Source organism: Diadema setosum, chromosome 21 (genome assembly GCF_964275005.1).
Source record: "Diadema setosum chromosome 21, eeDiaSeto1, whole genome shotgun sequence".
Taxonomy (NCBI): Eukaryota; Metazoa; Echinodermata; class Echinoidea; order Diadematoida; family Diadematidae; genus Diadema; species Diadema setosum.
The window spans coordinates 15375367-15391387 of record NC_092705.1 but is presented as its reverse complement, the minus strand read 5'-3'; positions in this window follow the sequence as shown (position 1 = coordinate 15391387).

The window sequence follows — 16021 nt, the reverse complement described above, 5'->3', positions numbered from 1 at the left end:
ACAGGGCATTTAAATTCAATTTCCTTCTTTTATCTTCCAAATGGTTGAGAGTTTTTGACTGGACACCTTGCTGCGTTATTAATCACGTTCAATTTCCCACATTATACCATTTCAGCAGTTATTTTTATAATATATGTGTCTCTAATTTCTCTTTCAATCTAGTTAATCATCCTCGAACTGCAACCAGCCAAGTAATTCATAATCCTTATAATTTATGAGGTTTGTGCGTGTCTCTGTATTTTCATTCAGGTCGAAAACAGAGGGCATGGAAGACCCGCTCTCTCCCTAGACTCGCACGCCACACAGTCATCCTTGCATGCTCGTATGGGATCGGGTGAGTTATTTACCATTAGAAAAAAGAAATGACGTGTAAGAAGAAAGAATATGCTTACACTAACTTATTAGTTGTGATGTGAAAGGGCACAGAACATGTTCGAATAGCACAGACACAACAGATAGATATTTTGTCTTCTTACTATATGATGAATATATGACTGTAACCCCCGTATAAAGCGCCATGGTTATATAAATACAAGATAATGATGATGATGATGATTATGATTATTATCATGATCATTATTATTATCATTACTATTATAATTTATGACAGTGTCATTTTTCCTATATCCTAAGTATTTTTTTTTTCGAAAGATGAATTTACATCTAGATTTTAGGAGTTTCTCGTTTCCTATTTTGTATGCTTTAAACGAAATAATCATTGGTGTGGTTAAAGAGAAACACGACGCCTCTTGAAGGTATGGTGCTTCATAGAGCTCAAATATGTGGGGATAACTGCAAGATCTATTTCTGTTTTTATTTATTCTCTTGCTGCAGAAACACAGCCACAAAGAAGGACCTAGAGACTGCACATTTTCAGGTAGTGACCCGTACATTTCCTAACGTGAAGCTGTACAGTGTACTTCTGCAAGAGCGCGGTGACACTATAGCCAAGTCTGAAGCATGAACGAAAGAAAAAAAAAATAAAAGTTCACGAATTATCAGTTTTAATCGTTATGATAGAATTATTTCATACAAAATATACGATATATATTTGTCAAAAAGAAAATAAAACATAATGGTATTTTAGTTATAGTTTAAAGTAAATACAACAGGTTCAGTTGCGTCATTTGTAAAACAAGATTATCTTAATTAGAAGTTTGGGATGGCTACAGTACCAAACTTCGCTGTACCTTTACAAGTCCTGTTTCTATCATTCGCAATTACAGTAATACACAAATGTTTCGGCGACAAAATGTGGCCTGTGATACCATCTTTTACTGGGTTCAATAATCTTTTTGCTCTCAGGAGGGGAATGGTCACCAGGCTGCTGCAGAATCAGGAGCAATCTTCCTTGACGATGTGCTCGAGGTGAGAACCCTCAATGTTTCCCTTGGTCTTTTTACTATTCAATTACTTCACCAAACTTAAAGTCGAATACAGTGAAAACAAAGGGAACAAGTTTCACGTTTGTGTTCGCGAACTATAATAGAATCGCCTTGTTCTGCAATAAAGGAACGTTCAGCAGAATTATTGGTAATGTTTTATGCATGGACATTTCCAACGAGATGGCGTTAATTATAATTAGATAAACTATTGAAATTGAATTAAAATTGAAATTATGTTGTTTTTCTCTTTCTTTTTTTCTTTTTGCATGTTTTGGGTTTTCGGAAAGTAGATACTGAGTTTCTATTGTTGTCATTTCCTCTTGCAGAAAGTGGGAGCAGAGGAGGATCTGAATGTACAGTCTAAGGTCATTGTCCAGAATGTGCACAAGGTGAGTATAAGGGATTTTATCGGCTATCGCCGTATGCCAGTTATCTGCAATATCTGATGTGTTTATGAAAGGCAAATAAGGGCAACACACCATCGCCATTCACGCGTTCACGTAAAATTAACGTAGTTTATATATGTATGGTTAGAAAAGATACTTAAGTGCCCGGGTATAAAACTTTACTGAATAAATCCGAAGCAGGCTTCCATTACGTCAAGTTAAAAATAGCAGATCAGACATTGAAGACATAAAACATGTGAAATCAAAAAAAAAAATCAGAACAGCCTATATAATTACATATAATGATACCTAACATTGATAGTCGGGAGCGCGAGCGTTGCCGTTAATTCAGCGTTTTCAATGCATGATACATGATATTACAAGTTTCAATGAACTTTTCCACACTCAGGTAGCGAAGGACCACCAAGCTGCTGAGGAATCAGCAACACTCTTCCTTGACGATTTGCTCGAGGTGAGAAGCTGCGGAGATTTTTCCTTTTCAAGCTTGTATGGACTTCACCGAAGTTGTGAAAACACAAGCCGGAATATAAACACTACAATAATGAGTTTCTCTGATACATTGCAAAGCAACACAAATTTGAGTTACTAATATTAGTTAACAATATTCGATGTCGAAATTATTATCTACCTTTGCAGAAAGTGGGCAAAGATGTGGATCTGAAGGTACAGTCAAAGGCCATTGTCAAGAATGTGTACAAGGTAAGAGAATACATTATAACGACGACATACGTATAACGTTAAAGAAATCTCTGTATTTTTGTTTACATAAAACCAAATTAGATAAGCTACTTAACCGAGTGCTTGGGCAACTACCTTTAGATACAAGACCCAGTAATTATAGGCATCCGCTTCCTCATTCTAAAAAAGGTAAATAATATAACATATTAGCTTAGTTTAGAAATGTATTCATTGATTGTCTAAGATTAGGGAGAGGGTAATTATTCTTCACTAGCTGATCAATATCTAGCAATTTTGTTTGTTAGTTTGTTTTGTCAGTATTATATGTTTCTTTCGGTAGCAACCTAACGTGAATGAAATATAAATTTTGTACATGTGGTATATTTTGTTTTATGTGTACATCAATTATGTAATTGTATTGTGCTCAGTATATGTGATTTTTAATTAACAAACTCGCCGAAAAACAGCCATATGGCTGTGTCCAGTACCGTGACAAAAGAAAATGAAATGAAATCATATGAAATGATGTATATAGAATGTCATTTTAGACATTTTGCAACCGTTTTCAGATTAGCCTGTGATGTCTTCAAGTGATAATATGTCCTTGGACGTATCTTATCGAGCGTGTCATCTCTGAAACAAAAGAGTGATAAAACGCTTTCTAAAATTCATAATATTCCGGGTTAACTACTTTTTTGTTACTCGCAGGCAGTGGATGCTCACCAAGCTGCAGAAGAATCTGCAACGATCTTCCTTGACGATGTGCTCCAGGTGAGAATTAAACGACGTCAGTTTCCTAGCTCTCTAAGTACACTCAGGTTTTGAAAGACTCCAACAAAATGGCAGTAAGTGAATGGGAGAATAAATAGATTGAAGGTGAAAAATGAAAGAAGCATATATCGGAATTCATTCTACCGTGGTTTTTTTTTTTTTTTCAGGAAGTTCAAAAGGAATTTGATTTGAAGGCTCAGTCAAAGGTCATTGTGGAGAAAGTGTACATGGTAAGAGAAAAACTATATACTGACATAAATGAACACAAAATTGACGAAAAATAGTATCGTATTCACAGTTTCTGAACCTCAGTATTTGCAATTTGTGCTCGCCTTTATCTTTTCTTCGTCAACTCGAACGTCACCACACTTTTGATATATTGTAAATAACAAATGACTTCTGGTTTTACATTTCTTGATCAGTGAAGTATCAAAGGAGGAAAAAAAAAAACAACCCAAAGTAACGTAAAATGTGAAGTCGCTTTTAATCATTGTGGTATTGTGATCATACATATACCACAATGTAATCAAATTTATTTGAACTGCAAATCTTTAAGTAAAACAATAGCTGAAAATATAAAAGTCTATATGCTTCGCTCCTCATGTATATGATTTCAACTGATACTTCTTTGTTTCGTAGGAGGTGGGCGAGGAATTTGAAACGAGGGCACTGGCAAAGACTGTTGTGCAGAATGTATACGAAGTAAGAGTCCATAGTCTGTCTTTCATTTGTTTTCTATGCTTCGGTCACAGCAATAAGAGTCTACAGAAGTGTTATTAAATGGAAAGGGGGAGGGGAGGGAGAAAATAGAGAAATAGAAAGAAAAAAAGTGACAGCCTTTAGCTGGTTACTAAATCCGTCTTTTATCGAAATACCTTTATTCCACGTCACATATTATGCTGGAGTCTTCCAATACGTCTTTTTTTTCCGCAGGGGGTTCGCAAGGAATTTGAAGTGAGGGCGCAGGCAAAAGCTATTGTGCAGAATGTATACGAAGTAAGAATCCACCGTCTTTCTTATGTTTTCTAAGCTTCATCTTCAGTTTCATTGAGATAAGATTCTGTGGCAGTGTCGTTAAAGGCACAGGTAGAGAAAGGGAGGGGGTAACAGAAATATAAAGAAAGGAAAAAACAAAAAGTGAGAACTATTAGCTGGTTTCCGAATTAATCTTTTATCGAAATTACTTTATTATTCAAGTAACATTTATGCTAAAGTCTTCAAATACGTCTTTATCTTCTTCTTTTCCCCCCACAGGAAGTTGGCAAGGAATTCGAGCTGAAGGCACAGGCAAGGGTCATTGTTCAGAATGTACTTGAGGTATAAAAAGATACGCTTTTTGCTTGTTTTCAAAATTCACATTTCACATAAAGGAAGGGCTTTTATTACTTGTCACTTCGAAGAAAGAGATGCTTGTGTGTGTGTCGGTGTGACGGTTCCATGATTATTTACTCTTGCTACAATTGCTCCCATGAAATGTATACATAAAATCTACCCACAAACATAATCCTATAAACCCTAATCCTAATCCTCACATCAAACTAAATCTAAAGCCCTATCACAACCCTAAGTCCTAAGAAAACCTGAGTAATTATTGTAGGAGCGAATGTCGTGTCACCCGGTCTGACAGAAAGAAATATACATAAATACAATATTGTATAAAGAGAGAGGGAGAAAACTCTAAATTCGAACAAAAAAACGTGATATCAGTTATAGCATATGCAAGAGCCTCCTAATGTAAAAAAATATATTGTCTTTATCTTACAGGAAGTTGGCAAAGAATTGCAATTGAGGACACAGGCAAGGACTATTGTGCAGAAGGCATATACGGTAAGAATGCATTTTTTTACATGCTTCCTGGTTGCTCTTTCGTAGACAACAAATTTTAGGAGAGATTTCGATAAATTGAGAGATGCAGAGGGAGACTGGTGGAGAAAGCAAGAGAGAGATTGAGAACTTAACTTTCAGATTCAAACTTGCGTTTATCTTCAAATTTTGCTTCACAAAGAAGCTATTTCCAGTCTTGGAAATCTATATCGTACATTAGTGATTAGAATGATTAGAATGATCGACGCAATGACGAGAAAGTTGTAGAAACTTGCAATTAGACCAGCATAGATACAGCTCATTTCATTTGTTTTTCAACTGATCTTGGCAATTAGATTATTGTCATATTTTCTTGTAATATGTCTATATAATATGATATACGAACGTTCCTTCTCGGTTCCTTTCCAGGCCGTCAGTATTCACAAAGACGTCGAAGACTCTGCACAGGCATTCCTCGATAATATCCTTAAGGTAAGAAATGCTTCTTTGTAAAGCATGTCATAAATCTTTTCAGCGTGATAAAGATTTCAGATCTCTTCCCATGTGACCCTACAAATAATTATGTCAATTACAGATAGAAGCAACTTCAGTCGTCTTTCATTTTTCACCTTGTGAAAGAATATCTTACCCCGATTTACTCACTCCTCGTTTCTGTACACAAAATGTCGAAAAGGTGTCACAGCTGAGGGAATGTACACAAACTGTTGTACACAACGGCGTATCTAGGGGCAAGGGGGGCACGTGCCCCGGGCTCCACTCCTCGGGGGCGCAAAAAACGAAAAAAAAAAAAGAAGAAGAAGAAAAAAAACGAAAAAAAAAACGAAGAAGAAGAAGAAAAAAAGAAAAAAAGAAAAGAACAAGAACAAGAACAAGAACAAGAAAAAAACTCGCCCGGGAAGGGGGGGGGGGGGGGCAGAAAACCAAATCAAACAAGATAAAAACAAAACATGATGATGACGCGGGCTTATTATCTGTGTTCACACAAGAATTCCATGTTCTGTAAGTAAGCTGATCTACAAAAATTGTCGGCTCGCTCGCTGCGCTCGCTCGCCAAAACTTATATAAAAAAGAAGGTAAGAAGAAAATGTGATGATAACGCGGGGAAAATGACAATGTCTATTGTGTTCACACGTGTCATTTTATATTTAGCAGGCAAAATGTTTCACAGAGCAGCGGCTGCAATTTCTTCCGTTCTGAAGCGATCGCCAATTGGATCAAAAGAAGGCGCCAACGGTTTCGAACAAACGGAGGGGGGGGGGGGCGCAAAAAACCCCAAGATAAGAACAAAACGTAATGATGACGCAGAAATATACAAATTTCGGCTCACTCGCTCGTACTAATTTAGAGTATTTTTTCAAGTCCTCAGTTTGTTGGTATAAATCGTTATCTATATTATAATGTCGTCACCATATCTTGATTAGAATTGTAAGATTTAATAAGCAAAAAATGACAAGAATTCCATGTTTTGTAAGCTGAAATACAAAATTTTTCGGCTCGCTCGCTGCGCTCGCTCGCCGCAATTTATCAAAAAAAACCCAAAAAACAAGAGATAAGAATTAAACGTGATGATAACGCGGAAATATACAAATTTCAGCTCAGTCCTCAGTTTGTTGGTATAAATCGTTATCGTCGCCACTATATCTTTATTAGAATTGTAAGATTTAATAAGCACAAAATGACAAGAATTCCATGTTTTGTTAGCTGAAATACAAATTTTTTTCGGCTCGCTCGCTGCGCTCGCTCGCCAAAAAAAAAAAGAAAAAAGAAAAAAGAGAGAGATAAGAACAAAACGTGATGATGACGCGGAAATATACAAATTTCGGCTTACTCGCGCGTACTAATTTAGAGTATTTTTTCTAAGTCCTCAGTTTGTTGGTATAAATCGTTATCTATAAGGCCGTCACTATATCTTTATTAGAATTGTAAGATTTAATAAGCACAAAATGACAAGAATTCCATGTTTTGTAAGCTAAAATACAAAAATTTTCGGCTCGCTCGCTGCGCTCGCTCGCCAAAATTTATCAACACTCATTACATTTAAATCAATCTCAAAAGACCCCTTTTAAGTGCTTGAAAAAGCATATCATGTGGACTTTGTTTAAAGTCCCTACCGGGATGGGGTTGGGGTTGAACACTTTTTCAGAAATTAGGGGCGCAATTTTCGCGCTTGCCCCGGGCGCCGTTTTCCCTAGATACACTTGTACGCCACGGTACACAACGTGTTCAAAGTAATTAATCGACCTTTACTCAGTTTCTCCCAACATGTCCATCAATGTCTTTTGCTGTATTCGGAAGATCCCGATCCTGTACACACTCGGAAGCATCCAAACGCAGTCATCCAATGGTTAAAAAAAAAAACCCAGCTTATTTGCTTTTTATGTCTTTTTGTGGAACATGACGTGTCCCTGTGTAAATCTAAGATTTAACTGTGGTGATGATTCACTTTTCCACTTCCAGGAAGTGAGTAAAGACTTCTTACTACACGCTCACACGAGGGACAGCGCCAAGAAAGTTGACCAAGTAAGAAATGTCGCTGATTCATATCGAGTAATTTCTTATGCACCTATGGTACACTATATTGCATTTTAGTATCATATAATCAAATGACTGCTGCATTCATTCACAGAGAGACAAAAAAGAAATGAACAGGGGCCTGTTTCATAAAGATTGACAGTAAGTTGCTATTAATCGCAAATTGCGTTTCATAAACAATTTTGGAATTGATCGCAAGTAACGCTCAATCGAAAGTTACGCTTGATTTAGTCTTGAAATCAAGCGTGTCTTTATGAAACGGGACTTGCGCTCATTATTGAACTTACGCTCAATTCAGCGAGTTACGCTCAATAAATTTTGCGTAAGATCATTCGCAACTTTTTATGAAACAGGCCCCAGATATCATCAAAACTGTGAACTCCAATACGGCATATGTGACATTATTTTGGCTCAAATCTTCTGCCTTCTCGTAGGGGAACATTATAGTCACCAGAGCGACACAACACGACCATTTGTGTCTTAATGGCCCGAATTCACGAAGGTGGTACAAATGAAACCATGGTTTAAACCATGGACAAAAACCATGGAGCGCCAAGTGTCGCACGGAATATTTCGTTACAAAATTGGTCATTTCGTCGACAAAATGACCGTTTCGTTAACGAAATGTTCATTTAGTTACAAAATATTGTCATTTCGTTACAAAATAATCATTTCATCGACGAAATGACTGATTTCGTAACGAAATATTCCACATGTTCCATGCGACAGTTGGCGCTCCATGGTTTTTGTTCACTGTTTAAACCATGGTTTCATTTGTACCACCTTCGTGAATTCGGGCCAATGTGTCAGTGCTGATGAAAAATCATTGCTGTAGAGTAAAATGCTCATGTCGTAACACTTCGTTCATGGAAAGGGAGATGATAGATAAGCAAGCTTTGGGAAGCGCTCTTCTACGTCATGTATTATTATGTGTTACAGGCCTAATCTTAAGAAAAATACTTCTGTTTGTTTTACAATCCCTTTAACTGTTATATTTTGAGAAAAACATATCAATTATTGAAAGTTGCATCGCTTATAGATGTGGTACTATGACTGATATATGCAATAATCTGCACACCTGTCATTCTGTATCATAGGTTGACTACTCAGACCTTTGCCTTCCTCAAAGCTATTATCTCAGTGGGATAAAGATTGATACCACAAAGCTTCAAGCGAGAAAGGAACTGCTGTCCAATCGCGGACCATGGCCCGGGAAGGACGCTATCACCTACCAAGACCAGTTCATCACCGACCTGAGAGCTGTGGAGAAAGAAATTGCATCGGGAAAGACACACGACCGCGTCCAAGACGATCGACACTCCGACGATCCTGACATCGACTCCGTCTTTCCTGGGGACACTGGAGGCGAAAGCGACGACGAGGATGAAGACAGTCTGACGATCTCGTTCATTATGGGGACTGCAGAGCACGTCGCCTCGTTAGATATCATACAACACAATGAGGAGTGCATAATTCTCTCCCAAGACTGTGACGATGATGATGACGATGTGGATGTCGATGGCAGTGGAGGAGAACTTGGTATCTCCCAAGCGAAGATGAATGACTGCCTTGGAGATAACGCAACCGCCGAGACCCGGCATCCTTCACCTCAAGGATTCGCCCTTCCACTAACGGCAGTGTCAGTCTGTTTGCCCCCGATCCCTCCTCCCCTCACTTTCCGGGATATCAAAAACCTCGAGGGAGTGGCTCTTCAGAAGATGATCAAGAAGGAGAAGATTCACTTTCCTCCTCCTTACCTCCCCTCATCACTGTCTTCAAACATTACAGTGAATGGTGGAAGTTGCTTCATGGTTCCACCTCCTTCCCGCCCGGTGATGCCTGCTGCTCAACCTCTCCCAGGCAATGTTTCTTCAGCACCAAATATCTGTGCCTACCACCAGGAGCATGCACTGAACAATGGGAGGATCACCGGGTATCCTATCAATCCCCTTCTGCCACTCATTCCGCCCAAATCACCGTTGGTTGCTCCACCCCCATATCCACCGCCAGACGAGATGTCTCGGTTACTCCAACTTGCACAGGATGTCACAGAACACGCTGACCAGGAGCTAATCAATCAAAACCTGCCGCATCCACATAACCAGGTATTGCATTGTTTTTATCACACTATATATATTGCCCCTCATACAATAAATTCATGGTCTTTTATACATATTAAGAACCAATAAAAGTATACTTTCTTTTCTCTGTAACAGTTTGATTTATTGCTATTTAAGTCTTACATGTTCTCTACAACCATGTTTATTTTTTTTTTCAAAGAATGTGCACCTGTTCTACAATTTGCAGAACATGCTTGTGCCGAAAGGATGGGTTGGGTAGTGGCGCGTCGCGTTAATGGGAACCCCACCCTTCGTCCAAAGCCTCCCCCCCCCCCCCCCCGGTTTTGCCGAAAGGGTGCGTTGGGAGCGTTGGGTCGCGTCGCGTTGACCGGAACCCCACCCTTCGTCCAAAGCCCCCCCCCCCCCCCCGGTTTTGCTGATAGAGTGCGTTGATACTTTTTCTCATGTAATATCAAAAGACGAGTTTTGAATTTATATCTAACCTTCAAACAACCATTTCAAAGAGGCTATCGTCCGGATCGGTTTACACTCTATTACCACTTGGTCTACAGCCAGTTGGTCTAATAGACCGTTTAATATCAATTGTTCTAATAACCAGTTGGTCTAGTCATTATTTCTTCCAATTGCTGTTTGATCTAATTGTTATTTGGTTTAATTACTATTTGGTTTACAGTCAATTCGTCTAATAATAGCCATTTGGTCTATTTTTGGTCTATCATGAGTTGGTCTAATTCCATTTCGTCTAATCATCAAATGGTCTAAAATAAAACCAAATTTGTCCAATATAAATTTGGTGTACACATCAATAAAAAGGCCCCCCCCCCCCCACAAAAAAAAAAATAGCCCAGTTGGTCATATAGACGAAACGATGATTGGACCAAATTGTACCTGATTAGACCAGGAGGCTGGCTATTAGACCAAATGACAATAAAATCAATGGTTATTAGACTAAATGGGTGTAGACTAAATGATGATAGACAGAGGCTAGACCAACTGGGCAATGGACCAAAATTAATGATGTGTACACCAAATTTATATTGGACAAATTTGGTTTTCTTTTAGACCATTTGATGATTAGACGAAATGGAATTAGACCAACTCATAATAGACCAAATCGGTATTTGATGATATAAATTGGTGTTAGGCCAAAAATAGATCAAATGGCTATTATTAGACGAATTGACTGTAGACCAAATAGTAATTAAACCAAATAACAATTAGACAAACAGTAATTGGACGAAATGATGACTAGACCAACTGGTTATTAGACCAACTGATATTAAACAGTCTGTTAGACCAACTGGCTGTGACCGAGTGGTAATAGAGTGTAAACCGATCCGGACGATAGCCTCTTTGAAATGGTTGTTTGAAGGTTAAATATAAATTCAAAACTCGTCTTTTAATATTACATGAGAAAATGTACCAACGCACCCTTTCGGCAAAACAGGGGGGGGGGGGGCTTTGGACGAAGGGTGGGGTTCCAGTCAACGCGACGCGACCCAACGCTCCCAACGCACCCTTTCGGCAAAACCGGGGGGGGGGGGGGGCTTTGGACGAAGGGTGGTGTTTCCATTAACGCGACGCGCCACCACCCAACCCACCCTTTCGGCACAAGCCTGCAGAACAAAGCTTGAGCTGTCGTTCTTTTGCATACAGGGCAATGATGCTCAACACTGGGGGCGTCCTCCTGCCAATCGCAGAGCCAACCCAGGACCTCCAACCTGGGCGCAACACCCACAACGCATCCCTCTCAAACCAGTATCTAGACCACGCCCACCAATGACAATACGGCGATGCTACGAGCATAATATGCGTCATGCTCGCAGCCAGCGGAGAGGGTTTAACAACTAATGACAATAGAGACATTGATACGGAGGATGATTATTCAAAGGATCATAAATCACCAACATTGAAATGGACGTACGTTTTGTCCGTGACAAAATTGACATTTTGTCAATTTCAAGCATTTACGCAGAAGTAGGCCTACATAATAACAATAAGAAGAACATACTCTTATCTACTCAGCATCATTCACCATCCCCGCAATCAGCAGGGAGAGTAAAAAGCAATTGATGACAATAGTCACTTGATATTCGGAGGACGATTGGAGAAATGATCCGAAATAACAAACATTGATATGTGCGTAACTACGTTTTGCCTGTGCCAATTGCAAGCGCATGCGCAGATAAATGAAGCCAACTTCGTCTTTGACATCGCTGTATGAAGAAAACGAAATAACTATGAAAAACTACACTGCCAAAGTATGGTATTCATCATGAAAAAAAAAAGAAGAAGAAAGATCCATGTGTGGGATCCGGTGCTTTAATCAACAAAGCAAACTACCTATATCCAACCTCCTCCATATAGAGAGTGAAGTAAACAATTCCTCTAGCATAGATTGATCATTCCACGTCTATGAAAAAAAAAATGTATATATATATCTATGAATATTTCTTCTGTGAAGAATGTTTAAATAAAATACAAATTAATAAATATATCTCTATTTGTGTCTAATTTTTGCTTGGTAATCGTAATCGTAACCACACGCTGCTTTCACCATTCCTATATTATAATATAAGTATGCCAAGGGACGCACACTCATGTTGTAGAAGGACAAACAATCCCAAGCATGCACTTAATGTTTGACACAAGAGATTGCATTCCATCACACTCACTTTTACTACAGAACAATGCATCACCAGTAGCGGATCCAGAGGGGGCGCACCGGGCGTGCGCCCCCCCCCCCCTTAATTTTGTAAACGCACCTCGCCTTAACGGAATTCCTGGATATGATGCATGGTGTGAGGGTGAGTGTTTGTGGATGTGGGTTTGTGCGTGTGTGTGTGTCTGTGTGTGTGTGTGTGTTTATGCTTGTGTATAATGTCAGGTTGTTACACCCTAATGACAGATGAAAGAAAATAAATATCCACTGATGTTTTTTTTTAATCCATATGACACCATGTGAGTAACATCCCCGTCGTGGTGTCATGTTTACATGGCTGCCCCTCCCCCAATGTAACAACAGAAATTACTTAATATCATAATCTCCTGTTTTTGTTTTTGTTTTTACAAAGAAAAAGAAAATTGGGGAAAAATGTCCGTACATGATGCATGCACACGTCTACATGTCTACTGCATTCAACTAAATCAAAACTGCCCGCCAACCAGTAACTGTTTATAAAGGTCATTTTGTGTTGTAGCTCCATGGGTTAATGCCTCATCACTGTTGGAACCACCTAGGGTTGTCCCATGATTGGGGGGGGGGGGGGGGGGGTGATTTCATGCATTGCGTAGTTTTAATCCAGTGCATGCGGGGCTTTGTGTTTAAATACACAGACAATCATGGTAGCAAAGTAGTCACATGGTACGTAGGTCCTGACACCACAACACGCTTCTCCCACCCACGTTATTCTATGTACACATGGCAAATGAGACCATTTAAATGAGGTCGTGTCCCTCTCTCGACATGTGGTGGCAGCATGCCGGTTTTGGGGGTTTCGCCTTACAATACATATAAACAAAGAAGGATTGTACAACATAAGATTCCTGGTTGGTTTAAGTGTACTACTTTGTATTTCAGTCACATTCACGTTTTATATTACCATAGTTTCATATCTACTGAAGACAGTACGCAGTGGAATGTTTTAGCCAATCAAAGTAAAGCACTTTACAATACTATAGAACGAATGAAAATTGACGATTTAAGACAATGGCCCGAATTCACGAAGGTGGTACAATCTTCTCTACGGTTTAACCATGGACAAAGACCATAGTTTTTGTATGGGGCACCAAGTGTCGCATGGCCTATTTCGTTACGAAATCAGTCATTTCGTTGATGAAATGATTATTTCGTAAATACAATAATTATTATCATTATTATTATTATTATTATTATTATTATTATTATTATCATTATTGTTATTATTATTATTATCATTATTATTATTATTATTATTATCATTATTATTATTATTATTATTATTGTTGTTATTATCATCATCATTATCTTTATTATTATCATCATTATTTCCGACATTGTTATTTTTCCTTTATGTTGAGGATTTTTGTCGAAAGATGAATTTACATCTGGATTTTAGGTGTGTCTCGTCTCCTATTTTGTATGCTTTAAACGAAATAATCATTCCTGTCGTTGAAGAGAAACAAGACGCCTCTTATGAAAAGTATGGTGCTTCATATAGAGCTCTAATATGTGGGAAAATTGCAAGATCTATTTCTGTTTTTATTCATTCTCTTGCTGCAGAAACACAGCCACAAAGAAGGACCTGGAGACTGCACATTTTCAGGTAGTGACCCGTACATTTTCTTACGTTAAGCTGTACCGTGTACTTCTGCAAGAGCACGGTGTCACTATAGCCAAGTCTGAAGCATGAACGAAAAAAGAAATCAAAGTTCACGATTTATCAGTTTGAACGTCATAATAGAATTATTTCATATATTATATACAATATATATTTGTCAAAAAGAAAACAAAACAAAATGGTGTTTTAGTTATAGTTGAAAGTCAATACAACAGGTTCAGTTGCGTCATTTGTAAAACAAGATTATCTTAATGAGAAGTTTGGGATGGCTACGATATCAAACTTCGCAGATTACCTATACAAATCATGTTTTTATCATTGGCAAATACACTTAACCACAAATGTTTCGGCGACAAAATGTTGCCTGTATGATGCAATATTTGTATTGTACATCTTTTACTGGGTTCAATAATCTTTTTGCTCTCAGGAGGTAAATGCTCATCACCAAACTGCTGCAGAATCAGCAGCAATCTTCCTCGACGATGTGCTCGAGGTGAGAACCATCAATGTTTCCCTTGGTCTTTTTTCTATTCAATTACTTGACCAAAATTGAGTCGAATACACCGAAAACAAAAGAAACAAGTTTCACGTTTGTGTTCGCAAACTATAATAGAATCGCTTTTTCTGCATAAAGGAACGCTCAGCAGAATTATTGGTAATGTTTTATGCATGAACATTTATAACGAGATGGCGTTAATCACGCTGTTTTTCTCTTTCTTTTTGCATGTTTCGGGTTTTTGCAAAGTAGATACTGAGTTTCTATTGTTGTCATTTCCTCTTGCAGAAAGTGGGAGCAGAGGTAGATCTGAATGTACAGCCTAAGGTCATTGTCCAGAATGTGCACAAGGTGAGTATAAGGGATTTTATTGACTATCGCCGTATGCCAGTTATCTGCAATATCTGATGTGTTTATGAAAGGCAAGTATGGGCAACACATCATTGCCATTTACGCGTTCACGTAAAATTAACGTAGTTTATATATTCATGGTTAGAAAAGATACTTAAGTGCCCGGATATAAAAATTTACAGAATAAATCCGAAGTAGGCTTCCATTACGTCAAGTTAAAAACAGCAGATCAGAGATTGAAGACATGACACAGAGCATGTGAAACAAACAAAAAAAAAAAGTCAGAACAGCCTACATAATTACATATAATGATACCTAACATTGATAGTCGGGAGCGTTGCCGTTAATTCAGCGTTTTCAATACATGATACATGATATTACAAGTTTCAATGAATTTTTCCATTTTCAGGTAGCGAAGAACCACCAAGCTGCTGAGGAATCAGCAACACTCTTCCTTGACGATTTGCTCGAGGTGAGAAGCTGCGGAGATTTTTCCTTTTCAAGCCTGTATGGACTTCACCGAAGTTGTGAAAACACAAGTCGGAATATAAACACTACAATAATGAGTTTCTCTGATACATTGCAAAGCAACATAAATTTGAGTTACTCATATTAGTTAACAATATTCGATGTCGAAATTATCTACCTTTGCAGAAAGTGGGCAAAGACGTGGATCTGAAGGTACAGTCAAAGGCCATTGTCAAGAATGTGTACGAGGTAAAAGAATACATTGATAAATCTCTGTACTTTTGTTTACATAAACCAAATTAGATAAGCTACTTAATCGAGTGCTTGGGCAACTATAACTTTAGATACAAGATAGGCATCCGCCTCCTCATTCTAAAAAAGGCAAATGATATAATATATTTGCTTAAATTAGAAATGTATTCATTGATTGTCTAAGATTAGGGAGAGGGTGATCAGTCTTCACTAGCTGATCAATATCTTGTAATTTTGTTTGTTAGTTTGTTTTGTCAGTATTATATGTTTCTTTTTTGTAGCAACCTAACGTTGAATGAAATATAAGTTTTGTGCATGTGCTATATTTTGTTTTATGTGTACCTCAATTATGTAATTGTATTGTGTTCAATGTATGTGATTTTTTTAATTCACAAACTGGCCGAAAAACAGCCATCTGGCTGTGTCCAGTACCGTGAAAAAAGAAAATGAAATGATA